General features: G+C 39.2%; 1 protein-coding gene across 3 annotated transcripts in view; it reads left to right on the top strand.

The window, feature by feature from the left end:
- The window catches only part of Orai (calcium release-activated calcium channel protein orai), a 53972-nt gene that overhangs the window by 5401 nt on the left and 25599 nt on the right, over nt 1-22972 (top strand). Inside the window, exon 1 of one of the 3 annotated variants that reach the window (XM_022062983.2) lies at nt 3157-3247. The exons of 1 other annotated variant lie outside the window; for it this stretch is intronic. The gene's annotated coding sequence lies outside the window, so the exon portion shown is untranslated. Of the gene's footprint in view, nt 1-3156; nt 3248-3306; nt 3440-22972 lie in introns of those variants that run through there. One more of the 3 variants, XM_022062986.2, reaches the window with a different exon arrangement.

Here is a 22972-nt window from a genome sequence, read left to right as displayed (position 1 = left end):
TATCTCAGGTATTAAATTCATCCATCACCCTCGAAGTAGTTCCCCTGGGAGTGTACACAACGATCCCAGCGCCGCTGCCAAGCCTGAAAGCATCCCTGGAAATCTTTCTTTGTCAGCCTGTCAAGCACCATCTGCTATTCTGCCTGAATCTCTTGCCAAAGACTCGCCAAAACGGCTACGGAAACCTATGAAATGCTAAAGCAAGCATTTGGGGAGTCCGCAATGGGTCGTGCACAAACGTTTGTGTGGCATTCACGTTTTAAAAATGGCCGAACCTCTGTCGATGATGACGAGCGTTCTGGACGACCATCTTCGAGCACAACGCCCGAAAATGTTACGAAGATTCGGCAGGCCATTCACGAAGATCGACGTCGTACCATCAACGACTTGTGCGACATTGTTGGGATATGCTATGGGACCTGTCAGCTGATTCTAAAGGAAGAACTCCACATGTGACGCATCATGACAACGCGCCAGCGCACACCGCTCTCAAAGTTCGGCAGTTTTTGGCGTCAAACACCATGGCCGTCATCCCGCACCCTCCTTAGCTCCGTGTGACTTCTTCCTCTTCCCAAAGATGAAAATTCAGCTAAAGGGAAGGAGATATGAGACGATAGAAGAGATTCAGGCAGAATCGCAGATGGTGCTTGACAGGCTGACAAAGAAAGATTTCCAGGGATGCTTCCAGGCTTGGCAGCGGCGCTGGGATCGTTGTGTTCACTCCCAGGGGAACTACTTCGAGGGTGATGGATGAATTTAATACCTGAGATAAGTGTACGGGTTTTTATAGGCGCAGTCTTGAAACTTTGCGATCGCACCTCGTATGCCTCATAATGTGTAACATTATATTGGCATAAAGAAACTACAAGCCAAAAAATACAGCTTCTGTACATTGATTTACAGTTAGTTTTAGACCCCCATCTAATGGTCCTCATACTGTCAATATTATTATTATTATTATTCAGTGTTCTGTCTTACGACAGGTCCATTGCTGTGCCCAAAAAGAGCTCTCCAGTCTTCCCTATTCTCAGTAATACAATTTATTGCAGCATTGTCTTTGCACAAAATCAACAACACTTATAAAATGCCTTGAAACACACTGGTTCACAACTCTTTGTTATTATTATTATTATTATTATTTATTAACAGAATTACATACCATATATATATGTATATATATATATATATATATACACTAATGAGACGATAGATCACACAGCATCCCAGGAACCCGTGTTCGTTTTCTGCCCATTTCATAATCAGGACCCCCCCCCCCAAGCAATTTTGGTCTGAAAATGGAGTAGAAGGTACGTCCGCACACGAGCAGAGAATGCCCCACACAGGTCTGCGTAAACACAGCAAAACTGGAGTAGGCCAGGGCGAACTCTGACGAGAAAAAAATAAGGTTAAGAACAGGATGACATACAGGAAAGTAGGGAAGAAAACGTCACGGCCTGCACAAATTAAATTTTATGTAGAAACATCTTCACGGCGATTTGGGCCAGATTCGTGCAAAACGCACCAATACAAAACCGATCGCGTGCCTTCTGACACAGCCAAACGCAGATTCCGCCAGACCACACCAAAGGCGTCACTGTGCCTCGTTTGCATTTCTTGATACCCAGAGTCACCATCTTCAGAACTTAATTTAAATTGTAGAAATTGTTGGAGTTATTATACCACCTGTTATCAGAAATCTACTTGCGGTTCTGGCCTACAGCACAGGAAAGTGAGCTTTCTGTATTAATGTAACAGCCACCCTTTAATTCCTCGAGGCTTCAGGAGATTATTTCTCATTGTTCAGTCTACACTCATCTTTAAATGAAAACGTAACTTCGCCTGTAAATCTTCGCTTTCGTGTGATAACTGCATGGAGCCGAGGCCTTTTAGGAAGCTGATAGTCCACTTAACAGTCAATAAATTCCTCAGATTTTATGAGACTTGAATTATTACCGTGTTCGCAAGTGTCCGCCACCAGTTGCTAACCTGAGGACGTGTGCAATGCAGTGGAACCTCGATATACCGCGGACTCGGATAAACAGCAGCTGTGATAATGTCCCCAACACGATTACATATGTTTTACGTCGTACAAATTTCTATATAATATTTTGTTACATTATAAGTCTGTATTGCAACATTCCTTGCTGTAGTGTGCGGGTTCATAGTCCGCTATGAATAGGTATGTTTCTGGTTTCTCTAACTTTGGGGTTATTTTGTTCAAAATGCAAAATTTAGTGAACACCACATTTGGTTGAGACAGGATGAGTTGCGTTTATCTGATGCTAATTTTTTTACCTGCTCGTATACTTATGGTTGGAAATCATGTATTTTAGTCACTGGATAAATATACATAATATTAGATGTATGTCAATTTTACATATAACGCGGATACTTAAGCTGACCCCCAAAATCCGCGTTATATCGAGGTTTTATTGTATTTCGTTACATGCTGTTTTTTTACGGTAGGGAGTTTCTGGCTCTCAAGCTTGTGGACTCCCCTTGTCGGACATCATCGCCTTCCTAATCAATCTCTTCCATCCTCAATCTTAAGACTCGCCATGCTGTGGCGACATGAGACACACTTAACTGGAAATGTAAATTATTCTTGCTGTTATCACAGTTCGATCCATCGCTGACAGGAGGTTTTTATGCAGACTTCTACATGTGCATGGTTCTGTCATAGTATTTGTCTCTGTAGGATGATTCCATTTTCAATTTTCAGTTTAACTGTGATGAATTTAAACAGATGTGGCCATTATCATCTCATATAAAACACACAACAGTGCAGAATAGCTTGAACCAGTTTCAGTAATCATTTAGTGCCTACTTGCATAGCCCTGTCGTATTATCTCAATGCATATCTGAAGATTTCTTAACCTTTCCGTGTTAACTTCGAGGTTACGTCTCGTCGAGTGGAATCGAGATAATTAGATCCCAAAAGACAAAAATAAACCACGAGACCTCAGAGAGGACAACCGGGTTCTTACTCCAGATTCGAAACTGTTACCTCGGGTTTATTATCGCAACTGAAACGTAGTGATTTATGTTTTCATATTTCAACTTCCATTGCCGTCGTAAGGTTCGGAGTTGTTGTTGCCCTGGGGGCGTATGTTACCTTCGAATCTTTTCGTAGCGATGACTGTGCATGCAGATAGATAGTAAGGGACGCCATAGCAGTGAAGAAAGACCCAGCGCATCGGTCGACTTGTAATCCACAAGACGATCTCCAAAATAGCAGTACTTTTGGGTGAGAGTTAACATAGCAGTGGATCTTTTTCTTTACGTCGAATAACAAAATAAACCAGTAAGGGCTTTGTTTCCTTCAGCATATACGTCGGGTTGTTTGCAAATTTGTGATAAATGACCTTGTTCTTTGCCGAACGGAGTGTCCAGCTACGAGAGAAAGACTGAATTTATATTTAACTCTCTTCGTTACAAAGTAAGTGTCTTTTCAAGGATCACATGCAGTTTCTGGGATTAATGTAAGTTGTTTAAAATACTGCAAACAGTTAGCTTCTTCGTATAGACCTAAATGTTACAGGAAGTTGAAGTTTCCAGGCGCACGTTTTTTCGTCTTAACAACACGTCAGTTGAAAAATGTTCTGTATAAGCGCTGTGTGCATGCTTTTGCTTCTATCTGCCTGTCTGCTACCCCAGTCCACCCCACCCCTCCCCACTTCACTAAATGGTTCGCAGATTTTTCACATATGGTAACATACTCTGATTATGAACACAGTAATTGCAAATATGAAAGGGATTTCACAGGAGTTTAAACATAATATTAAAGATTTTATCGAAAAAACTTACTAATGTTTTGAATCAGTTAGAGCTGTTACCTGATACGTCACCAGTTGTAGGGGGGGAAGCGCCACTGTAGTAGACATCTGTACCACAAAAACGTATTTTGAATAAGATTGCCTTATGATTATTTATTATAGTTTATTGTACACACATATTTCTTGTTGCCGAGTTAATTAAGAGGCGCAAATAACACACTTCATAAAATGAGAGTCCATTTTCCTTTTAAATTTCGTACTTTATATTTTTGTATTTCGTGAAGTACTTCCGGTACCGAAAAACGTTTCGAACAAGTTATAGATACAAGATGGCTGTCTTCCGGGTTGCACAACCCGGAAGACAGCCATTTTCTTACTCACCGCCGTGAGAACTACAGAACCCCATTCCTGAGTCGCATTTAAGACACATTTTCGTAAATTCGCCCATCTACTTTTAGGTTTCCCACGTGGTCTCTTTCCTTCGTGTTTTCTAACAAACTTTTGTTTCTATTTCTCGTGTATTTCATGCAAGCTATGTGCTTCCCCTATTTCATCCTCCATGATGTAGACGTGAGCTACGATTTACTTAATTGTCCCAAAAATGCAGAAATCTGACACAAAACACTGCTCAGAAACAACTGAGTAACAAGTGACAGTGTCTTAGTAAATTGGCAGTTCCTGTTGACAGTGTGGTGTTTATTTACGTATTTATTTAGTGTTCTGTCTGACGACAGGTCCATATGAACAGGATCCTTCCATCCTTTTCTCGGACTGGGACCTGTTCATATACGTTCTTGGCAGATGATCCAGAAGTGGTTTGCCTTTGCCTTCTTCTGTGTGTGAATGGAGTAATTGTTGGGATGCCACGGAGAAACCGGGGAAGCCCCCGGAGGAAAACTCCGTGTTGCCTAGACCACGGCCTTGCCCAACACAAGTTATAAATTCGGGCACCGCCGGGAATCGAACCCGAGACCCCAGGATTACAAGGCCAGCGTTCTAACCGCTAGACCACCGTGGCTTAGTGTGGTGTAAGCAACAATAAAGTTTCAGTAAAGAAAACAAGAATGTGGAAGATTTTCGGACATGAAGCCACATGAGGAAACTCAAGTACTGCTAATTTCTCTAACCCACACTTCATTTTTTCCAAGTCTTCTTCTTCCCCTTTACGCCATTACTCGTCCAAGATGTCGCGAAGCGGATTGTACTGATGTCAAATAAGAGACGTCACTTGTGTCAGTTACAAGTGTTGGGTGCATAAAAATTCTGAACATAGCCCACGAATTCTTCTCAGAGACCGACCTGTATCTCGTTTTATCGTCTTGTGTCTGTTATCTGTGATTTTCTTAGATTGCAGATAAAGTAAAGTTTGTGTGCTGATTCTTATTGTCATATCATTAGTAGTAAGAATTAATAAAGAAGCAAACAGAGAATTTCTCGTATTGACTCAGAGATAATGGTTCTACTTAGTTACTTTACAAACAGTTGAAATAGGACTTAGCACTTGTCATCATTTAGATGGAAATTTTCTTAGGCTCTCTGAAGCGTTTCCTGTGGCGCTGTATTTCGTTCTGTCGATTCAGTTGAGTGTAAAGTTGAAATTGTAAATCACTTTGTTATTACGATGTAGATAAACAGTACAGTGACAAAGTAATTTAGAATTTAAACTCCGTTTCGGCTGAATGGATTTCTTTAAAAAAAATTTAATTCTGGCATTCCTTTTCTTACTGTAGCCGTATCAGTTTTGGTTTATATTTAATCCTAATAGAGCCACGGTGGTCTAGCGGGTAGAACGCTGGCCTTGTAATCATGGGTTCCGGGTTCGGGGTTCGATTCCCGACGGTGCCCGAATTTATAACTTGTGTTGGGCAAGGCCGTGGTGTAGGCAACACGCAGTTTTCCTCCGGGGGCTTTCCCGGTTTCTCCGTGGCATCCCAACAATTACTCCATTCACACACAGAAGAAGGCAATGGCAAACCACTTCTGGATCATCTGCCAAGAACGTATCTGAACAGGTCCCAGTCCGAGAAAAGGATGGAAGGATCCTGTTCATATGGACCTGTCGTCAGACAGAAGACTAAATAAAATAATAATAAATTTAATCCTAAAGAGATAAATGATTCGGAGAGTAAATTAAATTGCATCAAGTTAAGTCTACTTATTGAATACACCTCATCGGCAGTCAAGGAAGTTTCTGTGGGTTGGGCACGAAACTCAGGTGTAGGTTAAACAACAAACGCACGCAGATCTTCATATCATGCTACCATCTTCGTTTCGAAGATGTGGAAGACCGTTGGAATGTGACTATGTGTATCCATCACTAAATTGTCCCTGAAGTCGCAGCGCCCTGGTTTCTGCGCAACGCAAGGTCGAGCGACGTGTTATTCCGAATGTGTTCCAAGCCGTAGAACACGCCTATGCAACCTGCGGCCTCCGGAAGGATTTTCTGTGGCCCAGGGGCAAAGAGCTCAACCGCGCCCGGGCACCTGAAAAATAATCAAGTGTAATAAACCCTGGCATTCTTACGTACATTCCTAAAAGTTACCAGACGTATCATAAAAGTTTGTACTTTCCAATAACCGTAGTATTAATTGATAACAGGTTGTTAGTTACTGAATTAATGCTCTTACAAATTTAAATAGTAAAATAATGCACCAGTATTTAAATTTAATTAACGCAATATTAGTGTAACACATTAACGTATTTGTTTACCCATAATTAATCTATAACGTTTACATACTTTTAACTAATGTAATTATCATACAGGAAATACGAAAGTGTGGCCCGAAGCTCTTCTGTGGTTTACATTTTGGCTCACATGCACTTTTATGTCGTGCAGGCCTGCCCTGGAGGGTACCATTGAATTGATTAAGAGAAAATAACTTTTTTATTCGAGGTCCTGTGTGTTCGATTTCAAGAATCATTTCGAAATTCTTATACTTTCAGATTACTTACGTACTTAGTCCATTGAGTCGAGTCCTTCCTGAGAAGCTAACAGTAGCTCAGCCACTCAAGAATTTCCGAACATTTCACGAAACCTGAAGGTTTATTACCGTGTTCACAAGAGCCCGCCACTGGTCCTTATCCTGAGCCAGATGAATCCAGTCCATACTATCCCATCATATTTCTTTAATATTTTTTAAATATTATCCTCCCGTCTACATCTGTGTCTTCCTCGTGTTCTCTTTCCTTCTGGTTTGCCCACAAAAACTCTATATGTATTCATTTTCTCTCCTGTGCTGGCTACATACCCTGCCCATCTCATCCTCCTTGACTTGATCAGTCTAATTATATTTGGCGAGGAGTACAACTTATGAAGCTCCTCATTCTGCAACTTTCTCGAACATCCTAGTAATTAATCCCTCTTTAGTCCAAATATTCTCCTCAGTACCCTCAGTCTGCTGTCCTCCCTTAGTGTCAAGAGACCAAGTTTCACCCTATAGTATGAGGGTGTTCTTATTCCCAGATGCGTTCGTTCTGTTTACCTTCCCTGATACGTGGAACATAGTCTCGCTAGAGAACATGATTTTCCTCAGGAGTTCTTTATCTTCGCTTAGTTTCTCAAGCGTGGCCACTGCAAATTCCTTACGTTCTACCCTTCCATATCATCTGGCCTAATTCCCAGCACCACTTGCAGCTTGTAAACATAGACACAGATGTTTTCCTAACACCCGATGGGCTGTCGAATGCGGCATTTTCAACTCGCGTGTTGCAGCTCGTGTCGACTTGCGTGAACTGTGAACAAAGATCCTTGTGTGTCCTTCGACATTTTTTCAGACGCGCTTGGACGCCAGGTACCTTTCTTGTGCAAAACACTTCCGGTTGTACCAGGCACGTATCGTCTTCATTGTGCCGTCTTTGTTCTGTAACGCATTTAGACCTGTGTATCCGATTTCGTTCTCCTGTCGGTTCATGGCGACTGACCTTAATCACAAAGACGGATACAGTGCAGTGGAAAACAACGGCTGCTACCATCTGCAGGGAACTCGCTGAAACGTTTAAAGTTTTTCTTGCAAAGGTCGCCAAAGAATTGTCTATGCCTTTTCATAGTTTTTATTCACGAGTAATTTGTGAATATAATTTATATACACTCTGTAGATCCCCATATGGATTCACACAAAGAGGATTTGGCAACGCTTAATGTGAAGGCCATCTAGTGATGTAGCTGTGGTTCCAGAACGAGAAGTTCCAAATGAACGAATCAGTTAAGTGGCCGATTGGGTCCGGGTCTCAGTTTCTAAGATCGACGTTGATTTTGGTCGGTTTTCTTCGTTCCCTTCGTTCACATACCAATCTAGATGATTCAGTATCCTAACCTATCCTGGCATTGGGTAGCGCGAGTGAACAGCAAAGCGACAGTGGAGGTCTCATTACATAGTTATTACTAACTTAGTAGGCCTATAAGTTTATTGGTTTGGAATGTTTAATTTAAAAAACCAAAAATTCTTCATTTGAATTATTATTTCTGTAGAATCATTCTTCATGTTAAGGACGTGCCAAATTAAAGATTTTACGGTATTTTAAGTAACAAACTATAATAGATAAAAATGCACGACAGCGTGTGAGACTGATGTCCGGTTTACACCTGGTTGTTAGGGAGTGTAGTGTCGTCCACATGTACACCTTCATTTTACGCCACGCCCAACTTAATATCCTCTGTAAGGTCTAGTGTACGAAGTGCTTGCTGCATCGGCACAAAAGTGAAACGCAAAACCCAGCGTAAACTGCCTGGTGTAGTTATTCAAAAATATGTTATTGTTTAATTAGCTATGTTTCTTTAAGAAATTAGATTAGTAAAATTATTTATTTTCACGATAGGAGGTGATCGGCATGCTGGAAAAACATAATATTAAGTCATTAAGCATGTCATTCTTCATTTAACGAGGCTATATCAATATATTTATAAAGGTTTTACAGCGTCAAGCTGTATTACAGTTATGATTGACGAATTGGAAGAACTTAACTAAGAACAGGCTATATTCTATTTCAAAATAATACAGTTTCATAGTTTACCCGAACGAACCTATGAAAAGTAGAAACAAATGTCTCTATGTGGCATTTAGACCAGGTTTTTAAAATTAAATTTCTTCTAAGGGCCACTTAAAACAGCTACAATAACAGGTGGGGAAATTTTATCTTTTTTCTCAAAGGCACGCACAAATGTACATCTTGCGGAAACATATTTGAAGTTTTTTTAAAAAAAATTGGAGTAGGCCTATAAAATGCAAATAGCTATTTGACATGAAATTTTTAAAACTGGGTCATTTGAGGCCGTGCATCACGTGTAATTCGACTACTGAGTCAGGCTGCGAGTTTGATATTTCTGCTGTGGATCAAAATCCGAAAGCGGTGCCTTCCGAATCCACCGCGGCGGCGTTTGATATGAATCCTTGAGAGAGCGAAGTAGATAACACGCAGCTTCTTATTGGATGATTCTGTTATTTCAAGTGTAACTGATTTTTGAAAACTTCGATTTGATTATTACCAACATTTTCTTGTACAGCTTAATCGTTTTCTAATCTTATCAGGCGAGCTCTTCATATGCAGGTGCTTCATTAAAACTCATATTTGTGTTTCATTGAGTGAGAGATAATTTTGTATCAGTGAAGCATAAAAAGTTATGTGTTGTTCTGATTGTTGATTGCCGCTCATATCAATTCAAGAATTGTACATTATTGGCTGATATTAACTGAATAATTTCCGTGGCGTCAGAAGAAACTGATAAGTTTAGATGTTTTATGTTGTGACATAAGATAAGTTTATTAAACACAAGAACTTTTACATTATTACAAAGTAGTAGAATTTTTGAAACTCTATTATATCTCGAAACTACATGCTTAGATTTTATGTAGAATTTTGCATTAATTTCTGCCTTTAGAAAATGGTTCTGTGTATGCTGATTTTCTAAGAGCCTTCGTTTAATTCATGTTGTGAGTTAACTCAAAACCCTGTTTTCTTATAATTCGACGCCACGTGACTATGAATAAAGCTGCGCAGAAATTGTTTCACATTACAGACGAAAACATTAACGTTGCGTTTCTTAATTTGTACAGAACGTGTACAAATTTACTTACAGATTTTTCTTTCTGTCATCTCCGAATTAAAGTAAGCACAGTTTCAAGTATAACGAACTTTATGTTGAGATTCCTGTAAACTATGTTTGTGTGCTTACTACATGGAGCCGAGATCTTCCTTCCTTCAGAGTCCTGAGAACCCAGTAGTTGCTCAGCAACTCAAGAAGTTCCCAACATTTTAGGGAACCCGAAGGTTCATTACCGTATTCACAAGAGCTCGTCACTGATCTCTATCCTGAGCCAGATTAATTCAGTCCACACCATGCCATTTTAATATTATCCTTCCACTTACGTCTAGGTCTTCCTAGTGGTGTTTTTCCTCTGGTTTTCTCACCAATACCCGTTCTCTCCCATGCGGGCTACATGCCCCACCTATCTCATCCTCCCTGACTTCATCAGTCTAATTATATTTGGCTTATGAAACTCCTTGTTATGTAACTTTCTCCAGCCTCCTAATTATTCATCCCTCTTGGGTCCAAATATTCTCCTCAGCACCCTGTTCTCAAACACCATCAGTCTACGTTTCTCCCTTAGTGCCAGAGACCAAGTTTCACACCGATACAGAACTACAGGCAAAATTGTAGTTATGTATATTCAAATTTTTACGTTTTTAGACAACAGATGAAAAGACAACAGGTCCTGAACGGTAGAAAGCATTGCCCGAGTTTAATCTGCTCTTAATTTCCTCATGAATCAAATTTTGGTTTGCTGCTGTCGCCCCCAAATATCTGAACTTAATCACATTTTCGAAGTATCCGTTAGCTACCTTCATGTTTCGATTTTGCCCTGCATTCTGGTAACGAGACCTCAACATGTACTTAGATTTCTCTGTTTACTTCTAGACAACATTTTTAATAGCGTCAGTTATAGCTTCTGTTGGCATTTATGTTATCCCCCAATAGATTTACGTCATCAACATCGACCAGAATCTGATGTGTCCCATTCAGTTTCAGTCCAACTTGGTTTTCTTGGACCTTCGTAATTGAATATTCTAAAGCAGAGTTAAAAAGCAGTGGTGATAAAGTATCTCCCTGTTTAGACCATTTTGAATAGGAAACGTGTCAGATAAATATTTACCTTACGAACTTTACTATAGGTTTCGTTTAAACACATTTCAATTAGCCTAACTCAATTTAAAACACTCCTCTTTTAACTGAATCATATGTGTACTTGAAATCTATGAATCGTAGATGAACTGTCTCGTTGTACTGTCATTTTTGCTCTAGTATCTGACAAATACAAAAAATCTGATAGATAGTTGTCCTGTCATGTCGAAACCCACACTGATTATCCCCAGTAATGTTGTCTGCATATGGACTTAACTTTGAGAGAAGAATGCTGGATAAAATTTTGTATGAAGTTGATAACAGTGTTATGCCTCGATAATTACTACAGTCAATTTTATCGCCAATCTTGTAAATGGGTACAATAATAGACTCCTTTAACTGCTGAGGAAATTCTTCCTTATTACAAATAGAATTAAGGAGTTTGTGGATCACAGTCCGAGGCCCTATGTAACATTTCGTAACGAGTTATTATTCTTACGGTTAGGGTTTTTTAGCCCCACTGGAGAACCACCCCTTTTCGGCTGTCCGCAACTGCTTATTCAATATATTCGCAGATAACCTCGATACCTGGAGGCCGTCCCTCTATCCGCAACCTGAGGACGCGCCATGCAGTGGTGAAAAGGGACTCCAAACGAAAACTAGTGACGTATCAGATTTTTACTTCGAAATAGTCTACATTTAGGTGCCTGGCCTCGAATAAATTGTATTACAAGGATAGCAGCCTGTCGACCTGTTTGTGTTTGGCTTCTAATTATTTCCTGAGTAGCCTCCTATTCAGTGTGGGCCGGAATCTTCTTCTCCGGAGTACATGCTGTCGGAGCGTAAAGCTGTCACTCATCTTCCGTTTGGTTCAGTGGTTCCCAACCTGTGTGTCGCGAGTTTTTGCCAACCGCGCCGCGAGGCTTCAAATAGTAGAGCGATTATATAAAATGAAATATGCAAACTAAAAAAAACAAATAATTGTTAATATTACGTCATTATCTGTAAATGAGTGTATTTTAGTAATTAGTTGATGCATAACAATAAATTTGCATTTGAAACAGAAATTAGAGAAAATTGTAGTAGCTGTTACTGATGGTTGTTGATGTTACAATAATTGTTGTGAAGGTACTTCACCCCACTCTTTGCCGCGTATGAATTCGTACGGACAGAGTCTGCCAGGAAGAGTAATATCTATGTAAGATTTGAGGTTTTCACAGCGGTGAGTATGAAGATTTCTGTCTTCTGGGTTGTTGCGCTGTGTAGTAGTCTAGTCGTTGTTAACCAACGTTTCTGAGGTAATACTACCCTGATGACGGAGGCAGTATGACCTCTGAAACGTTGGTTAACATCGACCAGACTATACTACACAGCGCAACAACCCAGAAGACAGAAATCTTCATACTAAGAATCGCCCTGATGACGGAGGCAGTATGACTTCCGAAACGTTGGTAAACATCGACCGGACTACACAGTGTAACAACCCAGAAGACAGAAGTCTTCAGTAATATCTATGTTTGTGTACGAAATATTCTGTGGGGCTGAGTTCTTATAGAAGCTGTGCAGAGTGTAGTGCCCTTTATTGGAAACAATTATATGAACTTTGGAAAAACTGCCTTTGATTAAGATTTTTAAATTGATATTTGTAGTCGAACATCATATTTATGTCGTACAGTAATTTTGTATTACATCCAGTAAATGCTATAAAATATGCTTAGGCACTCTTATCACAAAATTGAGTTCTCTGTTTTAATTATGATTTTCCTTATAAAAAAGAACAAATATCCCAAGTTTGCTCCGAGTACCAAATAGCTGAGAACCATTGATCTGGAGTCAACGTCTAGAATACGTGGATTGTTGTCTCCACGCCCATACACTCCTTATTGCTTTAGGCACCAAGACCTTACAACCGAAATACAGGTCCTACTGGTAGACCTTAATTGAATTAAAACAACAGGTTTGCTTAGTCAATTTTAAGGGCTGTGGTAACTGACTTTAAATTTTACTAACCATGCTTTGGCCGCATGACCATAGTTCTCTAAATATTAAACGATAATTAGATAGTGGACCTTAAATAAATAGTGTTCTGAGATTTGAAGATATCACGGCGGTGAATATTTTGAATTGAATCTGGCTGTACCGCCAAGCAGACTTGCAGGATACTGCCTCCATCTTCACATCTCCCTGAAGATGGAGTCATTATGCACTTACAAATTATTGGTAGTGTCTGCCATACGGTATTTCGATCAAAAAGACCATAATCGACAAATTTGTGTTTTGTGGAGTGGATTCGACAGGCTCAGGAATGGGTCCGGTGATGACTTTTGTGAACTTGATTTAGTTAAAGACTATGAATTTCCTGACCAGCTAAGCGAATATCAGCCTATCAGGCAGCAGTGTAGAAACAAACACCTTGCACATACGAGAAAGCTACCCAGCAACCTCGGACGGCAGGGTCGTTAGGCCTGCGCTGTATCGATTTGGTCAATGGCATCGACTCTGTCAGTCGAATGTTCTGGTTCAAGAAACTTATATTAAGAAATAGTGGCGTTCTGTTTTACGTTTCGTTGTAGTTGGCTCAAATCCAACCCTGGATGGTGAGGTTTAATACGATGCCATAACTATAAAAAAATTAATAATTCCTCACGGATAGAATAATAAATTCTTCATGGGCTATGAATTATAGAGTGATATTGGAGGATCGCATTTGTTCTGACACACGCAATAGTTCTACCAACTTCCGGGTGAGGGCATTGCCCCCGGTTTTTCAATTTAGCAAAGGCTAGCCAGATTCCTCGCACTCTTTGTGGGTTTTCATTTAAGCAAATGTAAGCGAGATGGCACTCCTGCCAGCAGTTAGTTTTTTTCAGATCCGGAAAACTCGTGAATGTGTTAATGAACCACGCGGTCTTGACCGTCCGTAATCGTCGAGTGACTTGATGTCATTTTAAAATAGGTCAGGGCAGCCCCCCCCCCCCCCTCAATACTAGTTAGTGAGTACATTCTTTACAGTCTTCACATCCTGCATCAGACGTAAAAGGTCAACAGACGTCTGATTCACTCCGACAATCAGTTTATTCCTTTCATATATATTTTATGTCATGGATTTATTCGTTGGGTTATTAGCAAACCTGTTCAAACTACTTCTTACAGATAGCAGATTAGGCAGTACTTTAAAAATGACACTTGATCTTTGAAGCCGTGGATTGGATTCAGTTGACTTAAGATAGGGTCCAAGGGCAGGTTTGTAGACACGGTGACGAACTTCCGGGTGCATAAAATCATGAAATTAATTCCCATAACAGGGGTGTAACACGCAGCTGTTTAAAGACTTCACCGGGCGATGTAGCTGTTTAGTTTGCTACGCCTGCTTGTTATTACATTCTACGTTGAGATGTTCTGATACTGAAGTAAGCAGACGTGTGGGGAGATGTAGGTAAAACTCCACGCAATCTTATCCTCAGTACTAAATAGAGGTGAATGGTTAGCTTCACGCGCCGACCGCTTAACTCCCAAGGAAAGAACCCGGTACTGTTCCCAACATAAGAACTCGGTGTAGTGGGAAAGAGACATATCCTACTGTGCCGGGAACTGAACCCCGATCGTCCAGCCACTACACTGACTGTTATTATGTTCTGCAACCCAAATCATCGTGACTAGTGTCCACTACCTCGGATAGTGGACACTATCAAGAACATTTGACAATAAATGAACCTGTTAGGCCTATAAGAAATTAGGTGAACGCTTTATCGTTCTTCTCTTTTTAACTACTTGAAAGATGGCGTTCTTTTAATAATGTTTACAAATGCAATTCCTATATCAAAGAAATTTCAAAGCATTTCTGTTATAAAGATAAAAAGGTAAAATATTGTTTAAATGTATAAACGTAAGATACGCTGTGTACAGCATGAAGTGTTATTCGACATTAAAATGGGTTATATAGTTACCATAGTTTAAAAGGGGTAGCCACATGTATGGATGTTTTAATAGCAGACCAAATAATTCCTCCAAACTTGGCTGTATAAAATAATGTAAAATACGAAGATGGCTGTCTTCTGGGTGTCAGGCCGTGTATCCTGGTAGAAGTTTACCAACGTTTCAGAGGTCTATGATGCTTTCATTATCAGGACGATGAGTCACATCACCCTGATAAAGGAGGATTCTACTAAAGGTAGAACATTAAAGGAAGTACATATGTGCAACACACAGCGATTATTTAAAATGTCTGACTTGTAGGAACAGAAACGACCTGCTGCCTTGTAAACGCCTCTGCGCATGCGCCTTGGAAACAGCAGGCTACTGCCAGGGTCGTTGCGCGCTTCTTTTAAGCTAATTCGCCTTTTCCCCCATAGTTCTCGAATATTGTATGAAATAATACATAATTACGTTTCAAGGTTCCTGCCACAAAGGTCTGTAATCGTTTTCTTCATAAAACCCTTGCGTAAACGAACAAAACATTTCCAAAAGTCATGTAGCAAAAATGAGACAAATCTAAGTTACGCAATAAAGACAGGTTATATTTTTCGTCCTCATCAGGTTATAACTAAAAAACTTCCAGACATGCTGATCATGAATACCGATAAGCCATATGATTATGCACAGGTGACTGATAAGAAGGTTGACGTATATGTCATTTAACGAAAAGTTCAATTATATTTTAACGTTAAACAAAATTACTCAGACAGGATCAAGCCCCAATTTATGTAAACCGAAAGCTTAATTTGTAGCTAACTAATCGACTAACTGCATGGAGTATAGTCCGTGTAACGCTGATAGTCGCTCAGCTGTTCAAACGTAATTTTCATGAAACCCGAAAGTTTATTACTACATTCACAGGAGCCTGGAATTGGGTTCTACACCAGGACAGATCAGTCCAGTTCCTACCTCATACTTTTTAAGGTCAATTTTATTGTTATCCCCCTTTGTGTTCCAAGATTCCACAGGCCGCCCCTTCTTTCAGGTTTCTATTTCTCTTATCCGTGCTATAACCCACACATCTAATCTTCCTTGATTTTATTACGTTAATAATATTAGGTTAATTTGAATTATTTATTAAAATCTGACAGTCGCTCAGGTGGTCGCAAATTCCCTGTTTCAATCAACTTTCGCCTAGTATATCTGAAGATCTATTTTAATTCTGTAATTCTTCCAACGCGTAGATTATCCAAGTGATTTTCACCTTACATTTTCTGAAAAATGTTCTGCGTTTGCATTTTGAATATCTTTCATGCGTGCTGCATCCCCCGTTTGTGTTATTTTTTCTTGGTAGTAGCCCTAATGAAGTTTACAAATTATGAAATGTAGCCTACTACATCGTGTAACATTTTTACTTTTTCTTAAAGGCGAAATATTCTCAGTACTTAGTTTTCATGCACCTTCAATGTTCTTTCGTCAGTTTTTCTCATCCGTACGGAAATTAGTTTGTATATACAGTCATACCTCGTTTTATTGCGCTTCGCAGTTCTTTTTTTTTTTTAATTGAAGGTTATGTGGCAACCCTGCGTCGAGCAAGTCTATCGGCGCCATTTTTCCAACAGCATGTGCTCACTTCGTGTCTCTGTGTCACATTTTGGTAATTCTCGCAATGTTTTTAGACATAATGCTAATGCAGTATAGTGTAAACATAACTTTTATAAGCACTGGGAAACCAAAAAACTCGTGACTCGCTTTATCGCGGTGATCTGGAACCGAACCCGCAATATCTCCGAGGTATGCCTGTATTACATATTTAGGTGTTGCGATAGGACACGTAATACGAAATATATTCAATCGATTTCTTGTAAGTAATTTATGCGTTTATTGTGGTCTTCTATATGTTATTTTGAACACGATTATTTGTGACTGTTGCATCTATTTAATTGAACTTTGCACATTTCTAAAGGATTTATTAGATGGTTTTGTATTATGGTTTTGCTGTGTGCTAGCAACGAGACGCGGACAATTTCTTGTGATGCCAAGTGTTTATTAATTCTACGTCCTCAGCTGTACACCTGTGGAGTCCTGAGTCAGATGTGAAGGTCGTCTCAAACAATGGATATATACAGCCCCAAGCGAGTATGAAAAGCACTAGAAAACACAATTCTCTCCCGTCTGCTGTTTTGGCTCACGTGTTACGCTGAAAATGAATTGCAACAGTTGGCATCTATTGGGAGGTGGCAACAAAATTAGAACGTGAATAGGCCTGTGGTGATATCGTCTTCATTGAAGTGGCTGAGAAATATAAAACTTTCTTAGGAAATGAGAACTTTCCTTTAAATAGTTCATTTTGTAGATACAGAGTCTGACTAAACTGACTCAGAATTTTTTATTACGTTTTGATGAACGTCTGCTAGTGTAGATTTCTCATACACGAAAATGGACATCAGAAGTTACTGTGAACGCCAATTTCGAATAATTGGCACGAAAGAGACAGTGCTGCAATTTAAATGTCAACAATGGCGATATATTTATTTAAATTTGTTGACAAATTACAAAATATATATATCTTTTATAACTGAAACGAACGTTCCATTCAAATTATCCATTAAATACCGGTAACTTAGTTTGTAGACCGCATAGAGGAACTCAGATTAATAACTTAATCACTCAATTTAAAAATCGATATCAATTTGTAATTCTTCAATAATGTAGATTTATCTTTTCTGGAATTTTCAGACGTACTCATAGTTGAACTTGTAGGTAAACTTCGAAATTTCGGAGGAACATACTGCCTCTATCTTCAGGCCTGTCCTATTTCTTATAACCCAAATTCATTATTATTTAATAATCACTGAGTATGTCAACTGAACTGTAGTTCTTGAAGTGGTGGGTTTAAGTTACATTATTTTCTCTCTCTCAGCTTTGAAGGTCTTCAGTTATCCATCGAGTTAATTTAACCGTCAGGATATTTATCTATTAATTTTGAAAATAAATATGACTGGCGTGTCTGTTGCAAGGCAAAGCAACTCTAAATCAAACACTGGCGAGAGAGGCGTCGTATTGTCGCCTACACTTCCTAGATATAAATGAAGAGATGGCGTAGTTACTTAACAAAGTCGTAGAAATCTGCGTTTTAATCAGACACAAACAGATCATTGAACATTAAAACAATGAATTACGGGTACAGCGAGGTAGTATAGGCTGAATAAAGTAGCCTACTGCTTCCCGAACCCCTATCGTCTTAGTCCATCCACTAGTTTGTAGAAGTCTTACTTTAAGGACAATTTAACTATATTTTGGACTTCAAAAGTGAGGAACCTGGCGCAGCTAATAGCATTTAGAGAACAGTAAACAGAGCTGAAATTTGAAATGATAAAAATACTGCAAAACATTTGATGTGATATGCTTAGAAATTCTGCCCTCTCTTCATTCTGTCTGTCTCTTTCAGAATATTTTCTAGGACAGTGGTATTCAACCCTTTTTGTTCGCGTACCCCCAGATATAATTTCTCTTCAACTTTATATCCCAAAGTTGTTGTTGTATAATTCAAGTTATACATAGTATATAATCTACATCTAAAATAAATTAAATAAATTACATTACTGATTATTTAGTGTTTATAATAAAGTAATATATATATTTTTTAAATTTCAAGAACCCTCTAAGATGTCTTCGCGTACCCCCGGGGGTACGCATACTCCAGGTTGAATACCACTGTTCTAGGACACATAAATATTTAATCACCAATTAATTGGCTTGATTACTCCATGATTGTTCATGGAGTCGCACAAACGTTAATTAACGTTGCTGTGTTGGTAAACCGAATGGATATGGATTAGATTAGCAGTGTTAATATCCGGGAAGGTGGAATTTTTCACTTCGTTACCACGCCCAGTTTATCTTTTCCTTCACCCAGTCTTCTAGCCAGTGACTGCCTACGGTTGTTTTGATAACGTTGGCAGTCATGCCTCGCTTGCTACCAACACTTTACGGATATTTAGTTTAGTGGTTATTTTATAAGTGAGGTGTACAGTATCAAAAGAGCTGGCTTGTGATTATTTTAAATCATTTTTGGTATTTGGTTCAGGAATTAAAATTATACCTGGGCAATCTTTATGTATCTTCGGGCCGGATCTAAGTTATTACCGGCATTTCAAAAGAAAGTCCGAAGTCGGGAATTAAGCAGTGTGTTAGCATTGTAAACCTTTAACGGGGCCGGGTAAAAAGTAATGACAGGCCGGATCCCGCCTCAGGGCGGGGGGTTGCCTATGCAAGAATTAAACTATGGTTGTTTCTTACAGTACTGTAATCGTTCTTAGCAAAATAAACAAGTAAATAAAGACGAATCGGGAACTTTTTTCATGGATGCGCCATGATACCTCCAGTAATCTTACCTACACATGTTTTGTTTATTTTGACTTAATTAGTGGGGCATATCGTTTCCCGTTTTGTGCCATTGGCATGCATGTATGAAGTATTTTGGTCGAAGTGCATGAGTGTTGCTTCTGCGTCAAGGTACCTATAAAAATAATGCCATGTTATTGAACAAACACAAATTATGTGTAATGAGTGTAGTATTGTTAAGATTGCGATGGAAACTAAGGAAATAATTCTTTGGTGGTCGGTAGGATAAATGTCTAATCATTGTGACAAACTAATTGTCAGTATTTTATGTATTTAACGATGTGTTAAGAACTACAGAATGACCAAAATATATGTATATATATATGTATGTGTATATGTGTTAATAGATATATATTATTTTGGGACTTACTGTATATCGTAAAAATTTCAGAGAAGTAACAAATAAATTCGTGTCTTTGGTGTTTTAATCAGTAAACGGATTTCAGACTGAGTCCTTCTGGTTTTTAAGTGGGCAGTAGCAGAACTTTAGTTTGTCATGTTTCATAAGATGAAAAAAATCTGTTCACGTGTGTGTGAACTGCCGGATACACTTGCTAAATGCTTTGCTGAAGTACGGAGCTCATACAACCGAAATTGGTATAGAAGCACATGCAAAAATATTTCTGTCTGACAAGGAAATAATTCAATTCTATCCAAAAAGAGAATAAAGTGAATTCATTGTCGTTAACAACGCACATTGCAGAAACTTCGATGTCTACTACAGGCGGCATGATACTGTACCGCGAACACCGAGCTCTTTAATAAACACAACAAAAACATCTGATTGGTTTGTGCTGACCGATTCTTGAAAAAATACGTAGCAATTTAAATTTCGGAAGTGTCTAGTTCGCACGTATTCTGGTGGAAATTTTAAAATTATTCCTAGTGCTAACAATTGAGCAGGCACGCTGCGATTCTGTTGAACTAATAAGGGAATTCCCCAAACTAGGTGGCACATGTGGAGTAATTAATAATATTTGACGATTTTTATGAGCAGTCTCACACGCCTTGGCGGTGATTGACTACTATCTTATTAAAAATTGAGGGAGTGTTAGCAGCCTGTTTTTAGTGACTATTTTTGAACACAGTCCTACGAAGCATCGAACTCAGTGTCAAATAAAATTAAATTGAAACCGCAAAATTAAACTTATATCGTAATAACCGAATTGAGGTTCGCGGTACGTTCGCTCCCTATAAAATATACCCTAGTTTTAAGTAAATTGCAGACGCATTAAAGGGAGCACATGAAGTGCCGTGGTCCGTATTCGACCTGCGGGAAGCAGGTTCATACTCCTGTTTTATGGTATTTACTTTCTCATTTTCTAGGTTTCTACCGTGTTCGTTCTTCTGATGTTATTAATATGCAGCATAATAACGAAATGTTAGATCTCTGTAGGTTGCTATTAAAATATTGTTTGTAATGTGTCTTGTCCACGTCGAATCCAGAACTGGTTTCAGACCTTCCATTAACCTGTCATATATTTGTTCTTTATGTGGAAGTCCTTAGTACTTTATCTCGTTCATCTGACCTTCCCTCCTGACTGCCAGGAGTGGTGATGTCCTCAGTCTGTGGGTCGTGGACACTGGAGCACGACGTGGCGATCTGTTCGCCATCTATATTTGCACAGTAGCAATGGCGACAGAGGCTTCAGACACCATTAGCACTTTAATTTTTTTATTTAGTGTTGTGTCTGACGACAGGTCCATATGAACAGGATCCTTCCATCCTTTTCTCGGACTGGGACCTGTTCATATACGTTCTTGGCAGATGATCCAGAAGTGGTTTGCCATTGCCTTCTTCTGTGTGTGAATGGAGAAACCGGGGAAGCCTCCGGAGGAAAACTCCGTGTTGCCTAGACCACGGCCTTGCCCAACACAAGTTATAAATTCGGGCACCGCCGGGAATCGAACTCCGAACCCGAGACCCCAGGATTACAAGGCCAGCGTTCTAACCACTAGACCACCGTAACAGAGCGATAATTGTTGGCGTTGTTAGGCGAAAATAGACCCGGCAATGCAACTGTAATCGGAGCATTCTTATGTTAGCACAATGTTGTCTTCCTTATTCATCCCATTTAATGTGACAGTTGTGTCAGTAAGTCCCAATAGTCTCAGTATTTGTCATTTTAACCTCTTCTATGGAGACTATGAAATGAGGTAAAGTAGGTTAGAGAGTTCTCGATTTATCTTAATTATTGGAGCTGGCTAACAATACATTTTAACAGATCGGTTCTGCTGTATTCCGTTGTTCTTAAACACGAAAGTGAGAAGTCTTTGCTTTTCGTTCTACAACTTGTTGTACCGATGAACACTAACACGAAAAGCGCCTGTTATCGTCTCTTATTTTCGCATCACCCACTGTGCCCACTCCAAGGCAAACGCTGGGATTTGACTGTTCTCATTAATGAACTCGGCCAGAGTTTGGTTGTTTTCGCGATGTACTCGGGACAAATGGGGGACCCTAGCGACAGGCATTGTGCAACGTGGCACATACTCGAGAGGGCTTTATAAATAACTTTGGCCTCTTGTATCACAAATCAGGCTACTAATAAACGTGTCTCATGAGCATTGTACAATCTGTACTGGGTGTGTTCTTTAACTTTAGCATACCTCTGTGATATTTATAATGACAATGTTTTTCTTCTGGTACACAGTGAAAAAGTTTTTTGTTTTGTTTTCGTACTTAAAAAGTTCCCAGGGCATGAAATGTCACAAGGAACATTCGAGGAATGTTGGTTCTATGGCCAGTAGGTGCAGTCTTAATTAATATGTTTCTATTTTATTGAATTATGACAGTCAGCTGCTTGGAGTTGTGTTTGTAGTAGGACAGTTAGTTCCCTAGTTTTTGAAAACTGACACACTGCTGTGGAACTGTGTGCGTGTCTGTTTACGAGTCTTTGAGCCCACTTTATAATTTATCGATTTTTATGAAAGTGGCTGTAACTGTAATGTCGTGTTGTTTAATCCCAGACTTCAGAAATAGCAATATACATCTCCAGAAACATCAGACTAACTTTGTATGAACAATTCGAATTCCCATAAGACAAAATTGTCTAGAAAGATCTCTTATTAATAGGTTTATTTTTATTTGATATGCTTGTACTGACATGGCAGATGTGAAATCAGTGATAGTGAAACTTTGCATCAGATGCCAAAGATACATATTTATCTGCCGAGTGCTTGCCTATGTAGCGGGTAATACCAGTGACTAGTCGCGAAATTAGTGGGGAACAATTTATTGCACGTCGGGTTTCAGTTATGTCCCAACTGAATTTATTTTGAAGGCGTGTTAACAATTGATTACCGTCATCTAAGCATCGTGATAAGTTTGAAAGGTGACCCAAGAATCATTTTCGAGTTTCCTTTATTTTGTTGCTCTCTCTCATTTCCAGATCGCCTTATCTTTACCATTATCGTATCGTTACTCTTATCTCCTTAGTCTTACGTCGGCCATTGAAATTTAGAATGCAGTTTCGTATATGGCAGCAATAGTTAAAATTCCCGAAATCTTCGTGCTATAAATTGTTTCGTACATGAAAAATGGTTCATTTATTGGTGGAAGAACGGCATTGCTTAGGTAATTAGTTGTATTTTTACAGTGGGAATGGAACCACGATGTGTTCTAAGCAATAATTTGAACTTTTAAACTTTTTTAATGGATCCACGTTATTTTTGTATTGAACTCTTCAAATTAAATGTCGTTCCTGAAATAGCGAAAGTTTGTACAGCGTTTCAAAAATTTCAGTTATTCTATTTC

This window comes from Zootermopsis nevadensis, unplaced genomic scaffold (genome assembly GCF_977971745.1).
Source record: "Zootermopsis nevadensis isolate Lab colony 2312 unplaced genomic scaffold, Znev_1.0 Znev_ptg000019l, whole genome shotgun sequence".
Taxonomy (NCBI): Eukaryota; Metazoa; Arthropoda; class Insecta; order Blattodea; family Termopsidae; genus Zootermopsis; species Zootermopsis nevadensis.
Note: the sequence above shows the minus strand (reverse complement) of the source record. Positions and strands in the feature narration are given on the sequence as shown.